This window comes from Ambystoma mexicanum, chromosome 6p (assembly GCF_040938575.1).
Source record: "Ambystoma mexicanum isolate Mex_15411 chromosome 6p, UKY_AmexF1_1, whole genome shotgun sequence".
Lineage (NCBI taxonomy): Eukaryota > Metazoa > Chordata > Amphibia > Caudata > Ambystomatidae > Ambystoma > Ambystoma mexicanum.
In genome coordinates, this window is record NC_090935.1 from 1342034241 (window position 1) to 1342047240 (window position 13000).

Here is a 13000-nt window from a genome sequence, read left to right on the forward strand (position 1 = left end):
CGTGAAGAAAGAGGTTCCGGGGTTACTGACCAGGTTCCTGTGGAAGAGATGCAAAGGAACAGGTCGAGCGATGGAAGTGTTCCTGCCAAGGCGAGGTCCTGAGGTTGCAGTGCTCTCGTAAAGAGAGTGGAGTGCGGGTCGTTGCGGGGAGGTGCTTTGGAAAGCATGGGTGAGTACATTGCCGTGGGAGCCCGTAGTTAGGTGGGGACGCTGGGTCGTTGCGGGTTGGCAGCCGTTTGAATCGGCTTTAATATTGCCGCGTGTGCTGGCGGAAGGCTAGAAGCAAGCCCCGGGTGGTTTTGGTTGGCGGGGGCGGTTCCAAGAATGAGAGACCAGTGGCGCAAGTGATAAGGGCATGGTCTTGCAATGCAGGCGACCTGAGTTCTAATCCCACAATAGGTGTTATTCTTGTTTTGGCCGGCGCAGCGGTTAGTGCACTTGCTGTTACAGTAATACAGAGCCTGCTAACACAGGTTGAGTCTCGGCCGGACCCTAAAGACGTCTCTTGTATTTCGAGGCGTTTATCAAGCATACTTTGGTGGCGAAAGCGCCGGGGCTCGATCCCCGTGTATGTTTTGATGCGGGACACTGGTGGCCGCAAGACGTGCAATATGCAGCACGAGGCTGAGGCGGGCAGACAGCTCCGTAATAGCTCAGGGGGTAGAGCATGTGTTGACCAGCAATAGGGTCATGAGTTCGAGACGCCCCTCAGGGAGGAGAAAGCAGAGGGGCGAAAGTCAATTAATCAAATGTGTTAACGGCCAACAGTTTCAGCAGTTGCTTTTGTTATCGCTGGCAAGGGCCGGTGAAGAAATGTGAGGTACCCAGCTGTGGTTGTCGAGTGCAGTGAATGTATGGAATGCCGGTCTGATAGCACTTTGAGTAGAACGTAGCGTTGTATAAATGCTAAATTAGGATTATTAGGTGGTATGGTGTATCGCCGTTTTCTAGATATACATTAAGGCTCACCCTTTTCTTGTGAAGGCAGGCGGGTGCCTGGCGCGAGCGAGAGGTTGCTCCGGTGTTATTTAAGGATAGGGACGTCCGGACAAGCATGTGGCTTGGTTATAACAAGAATAAATTGGGTATTGTGAATGGGGAAAGGAACAAAGGCTCTGGTGGCGCGAATGAGTTAGGAACTCTCATGTCACACCTTAAGGTAGTATACAGTGCATAGCAGTGGATATTATAGTTTAAGGAGGTGGCAAATACAATGTTGGGTCATGTTTGATCTGTAGGATTGCTTATGTTGTACATTTATGCTCGGAAAACGCTTTTATTTAAGGCGCTGTATGGATAGCACAACAGTAGCATTATAAGGAGTTTTGGGCCAACGCGGCATGGGTAGGGGCAGGAGAATGCCGCCGGGTTACAGTACGTTTTGTATTGGGCTGGAACGGTTCGCCGCGATGCGAACGGGTGGTGCAGTAGGGTGTAAGTTGGAAGTGATGCGCACACATGCTGGGAAGGAGAATACCTCGTACAGGAAGGGAGGGTGCCCCCATGTTTGGGTTAAAGGTATGACCGAAGGGGCACAACGGTTGGGCGTCAAGTTACCATAAAACCAAAGGGAGAGTGCGCCATCAGGGGTAGGACAGGATGCATGAGGTAGCTGGGATGCAACAAAAAGCAATTGCGGGTGCCGCGTGGAAATGAATTCGAAATGACAGTAAGCATATTTGCAGGACTCTGTCCGTTATATGGTGGAACACCACGAGGTTGGTAATGGAGATAGCGCAAGGAGCGTTATGGCATGTCACGGTCATGATAGGTGGGGTATTACTGAAGGGCGCTGGAAACACGATGGCATTGCTGGGCCATTGCGTGGGGTGCACCTCGAGGAGGGGTTAAAATTGGACCATGAGCAGTATGGCGCAGATATATTGGGGGTGAATTGTGCTTGACTAGGGGCGGGTCCGCTATCCCACTGCAGCATAGGGCCGCTGGAGTAACGGAGAACTCTGGGATTGTGGTGGTCAATGTTAAGTTGGCGCGCGGAATAGGGCGGCCAACCCCAACATGCTGAGTTATGAGCGCTCAAGCCAGCAACCAAATTAGCCCACAAGGGAAGAGGGGATCTTACGGTAACCGAAGGGTTATGCGGGGAATTGAGAGCACGGGCAGCGTGCAAGTTTTGGAAGCAGGACGGCACAGAGCAACGAGGGGTGGTGGGCCCAGCAGCAATCATGGGTTCAGGGTTGGTTAAAGGGATTACTGACTGTACACATTTGTCGTTCATACACATGGGGTTTGTTCCAGAAAGCATAGAGGGAGGCATTGCTATGAATGGCGGCAAAAGGTAAAAGGTTGGCGCACAGACCAAACACTGCGTCGCACTGTAGAGAAGGGTCTCAGGTGGCACTCAAGAGCCGACATGCAAGGGCTCTATTCGTATGCCTAGGTTGGGCGGAGGTTCCCTTGTCGTTCATGCACATGGGGTTTGTTCCAGAAAGCAGAGAGGGAGGCATTGCTATGAATGGCTGCAAAAGGTAAAAGGTTGGCGCACAGACCAAACACTGCGTCGCACTATAGAGAAGGGTCTCAGATGGCACCCAAGGGCCGACATGCAAGGGCTCTACTCGTATGCCTATGTTTGGGCGGAGGTTCCCAACAGAGAATACCGGCAGGCCATTGACCAGGGGTTGGAGCTCAGGGGTAGAGCGCAAGAATCCATAATCTCGTTGGGGGGTTAGTGATCAGGTTCTTATAGGAATATGAGGGGAGGCGCATTCAGAGTAAGTAGGATACAGGATGGCATGTGGTTTTATTGGGTCATTTTTCTCAGGCAGCGCAAACGTGCGAAAAGGGTGGTACAGGGCGTCCATCGGGCAGGGCGTGGCCGGAAGTGTGGAGCTGAAATCAGTAAGGGGCAACACCCCTCTCAGCACGTCCGGTTGGGAAAGGAGGTGAAGGAGGATCTCAGGAGGTGGGACACCTTATTGGCGGAGTCCAATGGGGGGGCAATCTGGAGGGAGGGCTGGACGAGCAGGCAGTGGCTCGAACTGCTTCCTATTCCTCGGTGTCCCTGGGTTTTGATGCAATCCTGAGAGACCGGTGGTGTGGCAAAGCATGGCCACTGGAATGGCACACGGATGGATCACAAAGGACATTACCCTGTTGGAGGTGACAAGTCAGATGGTGGGGGTCGGGAACAGCACCCCATCAACCTGGGTCAGCTGTGGTCAGGCAGGCTGCTGGGTCGATGACGGGGGAGCTTTGGCCGGCTGAAGGAAGGGAAAGGTCCCATCTGCAGGGGATTAAGAAGGGGGAAATGGGCCGGACATGTCAAGGGAAGGGGAAACCTCCCATTTTTAAGTATCAGTTGACTATGTCAAGAACAAAGCCCGGGCAACCCGTTGAGGGGTAGGGGCCAGGGGAATGGGGCCAACACGATAAGGAATATGGAAAGGTAGAGCCTTCCTTTAAGGAAAGGAAGGGATAAGAGTAAGAAGAGGGGCAATGGAGGCGGGGTGGTGTTGATAATCAAGCATAACGAATTCAGCTCAACCTCAACCGCCAGGAATGGCCCTCTCTTAACAGGGGAACTCCTGCAAGGGCAGGCAGAGCAAGGTTAAATTGAGTGGGAAGCTTTGGCTGAATAATAGTGGTGAGGAGCCTATTGCGGGTGCAGTAGGAGGATCAAGGTGGAAAGGTGGCAGGGGCAGGAGGGTCCCGGAACGGGCCCACCCTGGTTAAGGCAGAGCAAGACGGAAGGGTGGCAGGGGCAGGGAAGTGTCCCGGGGCAGGACAGCCACGGCTAAGGCGGAGAGAGGGGGCAGGGGCAGAAGTGTCCCAGAGCAGGCCCTCCCTGGTTAAAACAGAGCAGGATGGTAAGGAGGCTGGCGGCAGGGGCCGGAGTGTCCCGGAGCAGGCCCACCCTGGTTAAGGTGGAACAAGATGGAAAGATGGTAGGGGCGGAAGGGTCCCGGAGCAGGCCCGCCCTGGTTAAGGCGGAGCAAGTTGAAAGGTGGCAGGGGCAGAGGTGTCCCAGAGCTGGCCCACCCTGGTTAAGGTGGAGCAAGAAGGAAAGGTGGTAGGGGCAGAAATGTCCCAGAGCAGGCACGCCCTGGTTAAGGCGGAGCGAGTTGGAAAGGCGGCGGGGGCAGAGGTGTCCCAGAGCTGGCCCACCTTGGTAAGGTTGAGCAAAGGGGGAAAGGTGGGAGGGACGGAAGTGTCCCAGAGCAGGCCCGCCCTGGTTAAGGCGGAGCAAGTTGGAAAGGTGGCAGGTGGCAGGGGCAGAGGTGTCCCAGAGCTGGCCCACCCTGGTTAAGGTGGAGCAAGATGGAAAGGTGGTAGGGGCAGAAGCGTCCCTGAGCAGGCATGGCCGGAAGACATCAAAAAGTTGGGGAGATGGTCTTCAGGATGTTACAAACGATATATCAGGCACGCAAAATATAAGTTAACCATGCCGTTCCCTCCTTTTGTCATTTCACAGCAGCACAAGGAAGGAGGTAGTGGGGCGCGCATGCAGCTCAAAGGCTAAGGCGAGCTGGACTCAGCAGCAGGAGGCGCTGACGGCCGGCGAGTCATGAGGGAGTGGCACGGGGTGCCAGGGATGAAGTTGGCTCAGCTAGAGGGGCAGCTAGGGAAATTGCTGAGTAGGCGGCAGAAGCCGGAGGGTTGGTAATACTCTTGGGAGGGAACGACCTGACCAGCCTGGGGAGAGGTGTCCGGCTGAGGGACATTACGAACTCATTGCAGGAAATAGCAGCACAGTTGGGCGAAACTGAAATTAGAGGGTCGGAAGGGAGTCCCCCGGCGCAAGGGAAGGGGGCAGAGAGCCAGGCAGCAGTTGAGAAGGGAAGAAGGAAGCTGAGCGGGGCCGTTGCGAAACGATAAGGGCAGGGGTTTCCATCAGAATAGGCATGGCTTGAGTGATGGGAAAACACCCGAGTACTTCCTATCGGTCGGTGGAAAACTTGTCCACGAACGAAACGGAGCTCTTTTCGGGGACATCTCTACCAAATTACTGGAAGGGGAGAAGGAGACAGGAAGAAGGGGAGCCACAGTGGGCGAGAACCCACTCAGTGGCGTGGCGGTGTTTGGGCAACCAAGCACAAATGATAGACTCCGGACGAGCCAGAAGGAAACGGAATGGGTCTTCGCTCTTCCGGACCAGCGCCTCTTGGGGGCCTAAACGGCGGGGGCGTCTGGTAGGGACAAATAAGGCTCAGCTTCCCCCAAAAACAAACGGCGCTCTCCCCACCCACGGACACCTGCACGGGCAGGATTGGAACAGGTACAATGGGTCGGGGGAGTTGGGGGCCTACTATACCAAGTATAGGGGGAAGCAAAGGAAATCCGGCAAGCAAGCGCCACACGGAAAGAATGAAGTTCACAAATGTGTACAAATAATTCTGTTGTCATGGAAATAAAACTGCGGCCAAGGTTGCCATTTGAAATTCTGTGTCATGCCAATTTGTGGGGATAAGGATTAAGGCATTGGGGTGCATGCGCAAAGAATAATTGGCAGGAAAGGCAAATGTACGGCTGCAGGGGTTATGGAGCTGACGACGGAAAAATCAGCTCAAAATGGAGGAGGCAGCAGGTTAACCCCTGCGGTGTCATGCCGCCAGGACCTGGAACCATCCCCTGGGGGTCAAAAGGCGAGGGGCGGAAAGGCGCCAAAGGCCTAATGGCCCAAAAGCCCGCGAAGGGCAGAACAAAAGAAAATGGGCGGGGACATCAGGATTTAAGCAGGCGGGACCGGGGTGCCAGGCATCTCGCTCCTGCACTGGGACCCGGTCGCCGCCTCGCAGATGGAAGAAATTTCGTTTTCCACCCACCCACCCACGAAATACAAGCAAAAAAGCAGGAGACCTGGGGTGTTGCTGTCGCAGGACACCCAGGCCAGGATTTGACAAGTTGGCGGTGTTTGGGCAACCAAGCACAAATGATAGACTCCGGACGAGCCAGAAGGAAACGGAATGGGTCTTCGCTCTTCCGGACCAGCGCCTCTTGGGGGCCTAAACGGCGGGGGCGTCTGGTAGGGACAAATAAGGCTCAGCTTCCCCCAAAAACAAACGGCGCTCTCCCCACCCACGGACACCTGCACGGGCAGGATTGGAACAGGTACAATGGGTCGGGGGAGTTGGGGGCCTACTATACCAAGTATAGGGGGAAGCAAAGGAAATCCGGCAAGCAAGCGCCACACGGAAAGAATGAAGTTCACAAATGTGTACAAATAATTCTGTTGTCATGGAAATAAAACTGCGGCCAAGGTTGCCATTTGAAATTCTGTGTCATGCCAATTTGTGGGGATAAGGATTAAGGCATTGGGGTGCATGCGCAAAGAATAATTGGCAGGAAAGGCAAATGTACGGCTGCAGGGGTTATTAACCATTGTAAAAGAAAAGTATTCTCAGGCCATTTCACCTAGCGAAAAGGGCAGCTTTGACGTGAAAAAGTGCCAGTCACTCCCCTTTTGTTTAAAATGTTGAGAATTGTGGTATCTTGCATTTGTATAGCGCCTTCTGTCATAGATTATGGCTGTGCAATTTGAACCTTTATATCGGGGACAGCGCTGGCTAATGGGCCTCAGAACTAAACAACCCTTAAAAAACCAAAGCGCTTGAATGTAAAACATTTCAAATAAATAAATAAATAAATAACTAAAAGGAAAGAGCTCACCGCGCTAGGGTATGGAGAATGCAATGCTGGATGAGCGGATCCCGCCTGATATGAGATGACTCGGGAGCAGTGCACCACTCGTCATCTCTGCTCCCATGGAATGCCCCTCCAAGCTCCCCCTTCGCATCTACTATGCCCATATATGTGATTTTCTGATGTACAACGGCACACTGAAGGCACGTGGCCCGGGCAAGTCATGCAGCCACAGTACATGTGGGAGGGCCTGTAAGAAATGAACGGTAGTCCGTGCCATACCGTAAATTGTGCGGCGCCCGAGTACCAGCGGGCAGCTGCATGGGGGACAACACTGGCGACCAGCGCCGGGCCTCGTGTGCTCCTAGCTGCTCGCAGTGAGCCGGAGCACTGCAGCTACTGTGCGAGCGTTCCCCGTGTGAGGCGACTGCACCTGCCTCTATTCAAGCGCGCATATCGTGGTACTAGCAGCTACACAACAGTGTCATCATTGTCTCAACACACACAGTTACCGCAAGGGAGGACCCCGAAAGGCCATACATAGCCCACAACTGAAATTCCCAACAAGGCACAGCCAGCCAGCATCAAACCACAGCACTACCACGATGGGGGACCAATTAAAGCCCCTGCCCCAAGTGCCTCTAGCCCAGCAGGTGAGAGACTCCTACGCAGTGCCCATGCTCTTTCCGTATGACACCACGAACCCCGGCCGAGGTGGTCCAGATGGATCAAAGAATCCGACATGTATCTTGCCGCACTAGGACCAGAATATGACAACGTGCCACAGGACTGTTCACGCTGACAGCAGGCACGGAAGTGACACACATCATATTTAAACTACCGGAGGATGTCGAATACACTTATACAGACCTGAAACGCATTCTGGGAGAACAAACTGCCATTCACAAGAATGTCAACTACGAACGCCAGGTCTTCCACACCACCAGGCAATTGCCAGGCAAGACCATGGACACATTCGTGACAAGGCTACGTACGAAAGTAAAACACTGCGAGTTCCACCGATCCAACAACGAGGAAGCTATCAAGCCGTAAGTAATTGCCAGATGTGAATCTGTGACCCTCAAAAAGAAGTTCCTACAAAAACCACACATTCTGGCCGAAATACTACTCTTGGTCAGAACGACCACTGTCCTGGAACTCCAGGTATCGACAATGACGCATCTACACATTGGACCGCCTGCTGCAATCAAGGAAGAAGCTCTGCAAAAGGTAGTCACACAACCTATGTTGCCAAAAGATGCCAGAAGCCACTGCTAACGGTGTGGATATGACTTCCAGCAGGAAGGCACGTGCCCTGCCACTGGTCATGAATGCTCTGCATGTGAGGGTTGGAGGGGTTGGGGCATGAGACCATTTCAGGTCCATGTGTCGCACATAAAGGACACCCCGATCGAGACCCCGAGAACACAGGCCACCATGACATGGGTCCCCACCGCATCCATCGAGAGACAACAGACACAGAGTGACAGAAGATACCAGGCCAGGGATAGACACAGCACCAGATCCAGACGGTCACCATCACCAGATGCAAGATGCAAAAGTAGAAGACGTGTAGGAACACCTGCACACCGTCTTGCCCTCCACGAGCGAGTTGGAATTGTCATCTTGCTCAGAACAAAGACGGAGAGGGTACATCTATGCCCTAGGAAATAATCAACGCTGCAGAATACAGCCAGACATTACCGCTCATGGTTAAAGAGAAAGTGTTCGACTTCCTATTCGATTCAGGAGCAACAGCGATGTGATGCCAGAAGATGAATTCCGACGACTACCACAGCCACCCCGCCTCAAGAAAGACCACGTGGGCATATATGCATACGGGACCAAACTACTGTTGCCCCGCATTGGGGCATCTACCACAATCTACACATACAAGGAAAAGCAAGACTGCATCACCATCCAAGTAATCGATGCTGATGCAGCGTGTGGCTGTATCCACAGTTTTCAATCTGCAATCCAGATGGGACTCATTCATGTTCTATACAACCCCAGGGCCAACAAATACATTTCCGTGGCGGCAAAAGTTAAACCGGCATTCCCAGCACTATTTAAAGGGCTCGGGAAGCTAAGGGGAAAGAAGATTCAACTCCACATTGACCCCCTCAGTGAAATCTGTCACCCAACACTATCAAAGCATACTGTTCAACATACAGCGGCAAGTGTAGGAGCTAGGTTTGCTCCTTGATGCTGATGTCATCGAGCCAGCCATTGGCCCCACTCCATGGATCTCACCAGTGGTGCCCGTCCTAAAGATAGGCCCAGAGGGTCAGATAAAACTCTGCGTTGACATCAGCGTCCCCAACCAAGCCATACGAAGAGAACGTCACCAATCTTTGCACACCACAGATATGATGCAAATACTGAACGGAGCAAAAGTATTCACCAGACTGGACCTAAAAAAAAAGGATACTACCAGGTAGAGATCAGCAAAGAGTTCCGATACATCACCAAATTCACTGCCCATCTTGGACAATTTCGCTACAAACAACTAAACGTCGGCATATCGTCAGCAGCCGGAATCTTCCAGGAGGACATCCAAAAAGGTTATCTGTTATATTCCACACTGCATTAACTACAATGATGATATCCTCCTATTTGGAAGATCACAGCAGTCCCACGATGCAACATTGATAAACGTTTGTAAAGCACTCCATGAGGCAAACCCAGCAGACTTTCTGTAAAGGCATCCCTTCGCTCACACAAGACTGTCCGTACACTGGACAGATGGCTACGTGAAATACATTGTAACCATGCGATACCACCTACGATCTCCCTGACGAAACTACAAGAGATAGCTGCGGATCCTACTCTGGAACTAGCTGCATCGTGCATCCGAGATGGTAGATGGAGGTCGAAAGAGCATGCAGCCAAGTCCAACCCAACCATTGACCACAAACTGTGGAAGACGCTCATGAGGGTGAAAGATGAGCTATCCATCACACCAATGAACCTGCTACTGAAAGGCGACAGGAAAGTTTCCCAAGCACCGCAACAGTGAGCAATTGATGTGGCACATGAAGGGCATTGCAGGATTGTTTCTATGAAAAGACAGCTGAGGAAGAAAGTGTGGTTCCCCGGCATGGATGACATGATTGCGGGCACGCTGAAGTCATGCCACGTCTGCCCCAGTCTCCAACTGCACACAATGCCCGAGCCTCTACAAACCACGCCACTGCCGGATCAGGTTTGGGAAGAGGTAGCCATTGTCTTCTTTGGACATCTCCGGACCGGAGAATACATCTTGGTTGTGCTTGACGAACACTCCAGGTTTCCCGGAGTGGAGATCCTGAAATCCATCGCAGTCACCGCTGTCATACCAGCTTTAGACAGAATGTTCTAAGCCTATGGGATCCCAAAGGTAGTGAAATCTGATAATGAAACCCCCTTTACCAGCTCACACTTCAAAGACTTTGCCCAGTTCATGGGTTTCCACCACAGGAAGGTGACCCCTCTCTGGTCCCAAGCCAACGGCACAGTCGAGCGCTTCATGGCGAACGTGAAGAGAGCAGTGAGGGTGGCAAACATCACGTACAAACCACTGGAGCAGACACTACCAGCTTCTGCAAGACTATCGCACCACACCACACAACTCCACAGGTGCCTACCCGGATGAACTGATTTTTGGCCGCTCCATCCACGCAAGACTGCCTCATGACACCGGCCGGCAAGCCAGGAACATGCAAGAGCAGGATATGAGGGTGAGGGACGACCTGGCGAAGTCAAAAATGAAAGACTATGCTGACACTCGCAGGAAAGCACACACATCTGACTTTCAACTAGGGGAGAGCATCATCATGAAACAAGCCACAACTCAAAGACATGCCATCTTTTGATCCATGACCACTCATAATAGGAGTGAAGAACGGATCCAGGATTACAGCGACACGAGCAGACAAGCAGGTGACCCAAAACGCCTCTATCTTTCAAAGAGTGAAAGACGAATTTCAGGAATAACTTGGAAGCCAGCAGCGACCACGAGACAGAAGGAAAGGACTAGTCTGGATACACTGGCGATGAAGAAGAGTCGGCAGCAGAAGGGAGTGTCGAGCGCAGTGACGAGCGACCTAGTGCAGATGGCCGACCTTGCCAGATCATAAAGAGACCCCAAAGGTGGATCGAAGAAATGAGGTAGGATTTTGTTATGGTGGGGGAGATGTGATGTTGTGACGTATAATGGCACACACACGTGACGCTGAAGGCACGGGGTCCGGGCTGGTCATGTGACCACAGTACATGTGGGAAGGCCTGTTCGAAATAAATGGCAGTCCTTGCCATACCCTTAATTGTGCGGTTGTGCCTTATGTGAGGCACCAGAGTATCAGCGGGCCGCTGCATGGGGGACACAACAATATGTTCCACATGTGCCCCCCTCACGCAGACCATGCCTCTGGTGTGTGGTGGCTCACTACTGCTGTGTTGTGTCCCAGCCCTTGTTTTGAGGCTGGAGTTAGACACAGCATGTCGCAGCTTTGTTCCCTGTGTTTAGCAGGGAGGTGTGTGTGTGTGAGGCAGGTGAGGCATATAGCAAACCCCTGTTCTATAGTGCAGAGTTTGGGTCAGGCCTGGCTCTAGCAGGGAGCAAGGGGGGCCAGCCCCCGCCCCCAAAGCCACTCTCTGGCCCCACTAGAAATTAGGCCATGCTAGAAGGACCTGAGGGAATATGGGTGTGGGGGTGGATTTCACTCTACACATGCAGCAGCACCCTCAGAGATATCATTCTGAGAGGCTGAACTGCAAGAGGTCGGCCAGGATTTTTTTCATGCCCTAGACCAGGGGTGCACAACTGATTTTGACAGAGGGCCGAAAGTACCTTACATGATTGCTACAGTGGGCCGAAAAGTAAATGTGGGCGGGGCGGTAGGCGGGGCGTGGCAGGAGGCTTTTTCAACCCCAATTTGTATTAAACACATGGAAAAAGAATATGTTTTTGAGGGGTAACAATTTTTATTTGTATTTCAAACTTACATTTTGTACTACACATTTTCCATTGTTATAATTTATTTCTATTTAGTTATTGTATATCGTCTGTTTAATTAAATTATATATATTTTATTGACCCTTGATTGGACATTCCGTTATTTTGGACTGCTATAGTTTGCTGTTTGGGTTGCCCAGGAGTAGTATGGCCTTCGTTGAGTCAGGTTTCCTCAAAAAACAAAGGATGTACATCTCCTAACTGTGCCTGTTTTAGCTTTATTATTGGGTTCACTCTTGGAGTGCAACACTATGACCCATGTCCCTCACCCCCAACCAAACACTATGCCCCATGGCTCCCACCCCCAAAACAAACACTATGCCCCATGGCCCCCTCACACCAACCAAACACTATGCCCCATGCCCCCCTTACCCCCAACCAAACACTATGCCCCATGGCTTCCACCCCCAACCAAACACTATGCCCCATGGCTCCCACCTCCAACCAAACACTATGCCCCATGGCCCACCCCTCAAGCAAACACTATGCCCCATGGCCCCTCACCCCCAACCAAACACTATGCCCCATGTCCTTCACCCCCAACCAAACACTATGCCCCACGGCCCCCTCACCCTCAACCAAACACTATACCCCATGTCCCTCACCCCCAACCAAACACTATGCCCCATGGCCCCCTTACCCCCAACCAAACACTATGCCCCATGGCCCCCACCCCAACCAAACACTATGTCCCATGGCTGCCACCCCCAACCAAACACTATGCCCCATGGCCCCCAACCCTCAAGCAAACACTATGCCCCAGGGCCCCACCCCCTCAAGCAAACACTATGCCCCATGTCCCTCACCCCCAACCAAACACTATGTCCCATGGCTCCCACCCCTCAAGCAAACACTATGCCCCTTGGCCCCCTAGCCCCCAACCAAACACTATGCCCCATGTCCCTCACCCCCAACCAAACAATATGCCCCATGGCCCCCTCACCCCAAACAAAACACTATGCCCTATGGCCCCCTCACCCCCAACCAAACACTATGCCCCATGGCTACCACCCCCAAGCAAACACTATGCCCCATGGCCCACACCCGTCAAGCAAACACTATGCCCCATGTCCCTCACCCCCAACCAAACACTATGTCCCATGGCTCCCACCCCTCAAGCAAACACTATGCCCCCATGTCCCTCACCCCAACCAAACACTATGCCCCATGGCTCCCACCCCCAACCAATACCCATACAGACCTGGACCCCCCCACCTCCCAACTCAGCACACACACTCTCAAGCATGCACCCATACAGACCCGAACCCCCGCACCCCCAACTCAGCACACAAACTCTCAAGCATGCCCCCATACAGACCCGAACCCCCCCAACTCAGCACACACACTCTCAAGCATGCACCCATACAGACCCGAACCCCCCACCCCCCAACTCAGCACACA

General features: G+C 52.8%; 1 protein-coding gene across 3 annotated transcripts in view; it reads right to left on the reverse strand.

The window, feature by feature from the left end:
* The window catches only part of PLGRKT (plasminogen receptor with a C-terminal lysine), a 510003-nt gene that overhangs the window by 434456 nt on the left and 62547 nt on the right, over window positions 1–13000 (reverse strand). The gene's annotated exons all lie outside the window — the stretch shown is intronic.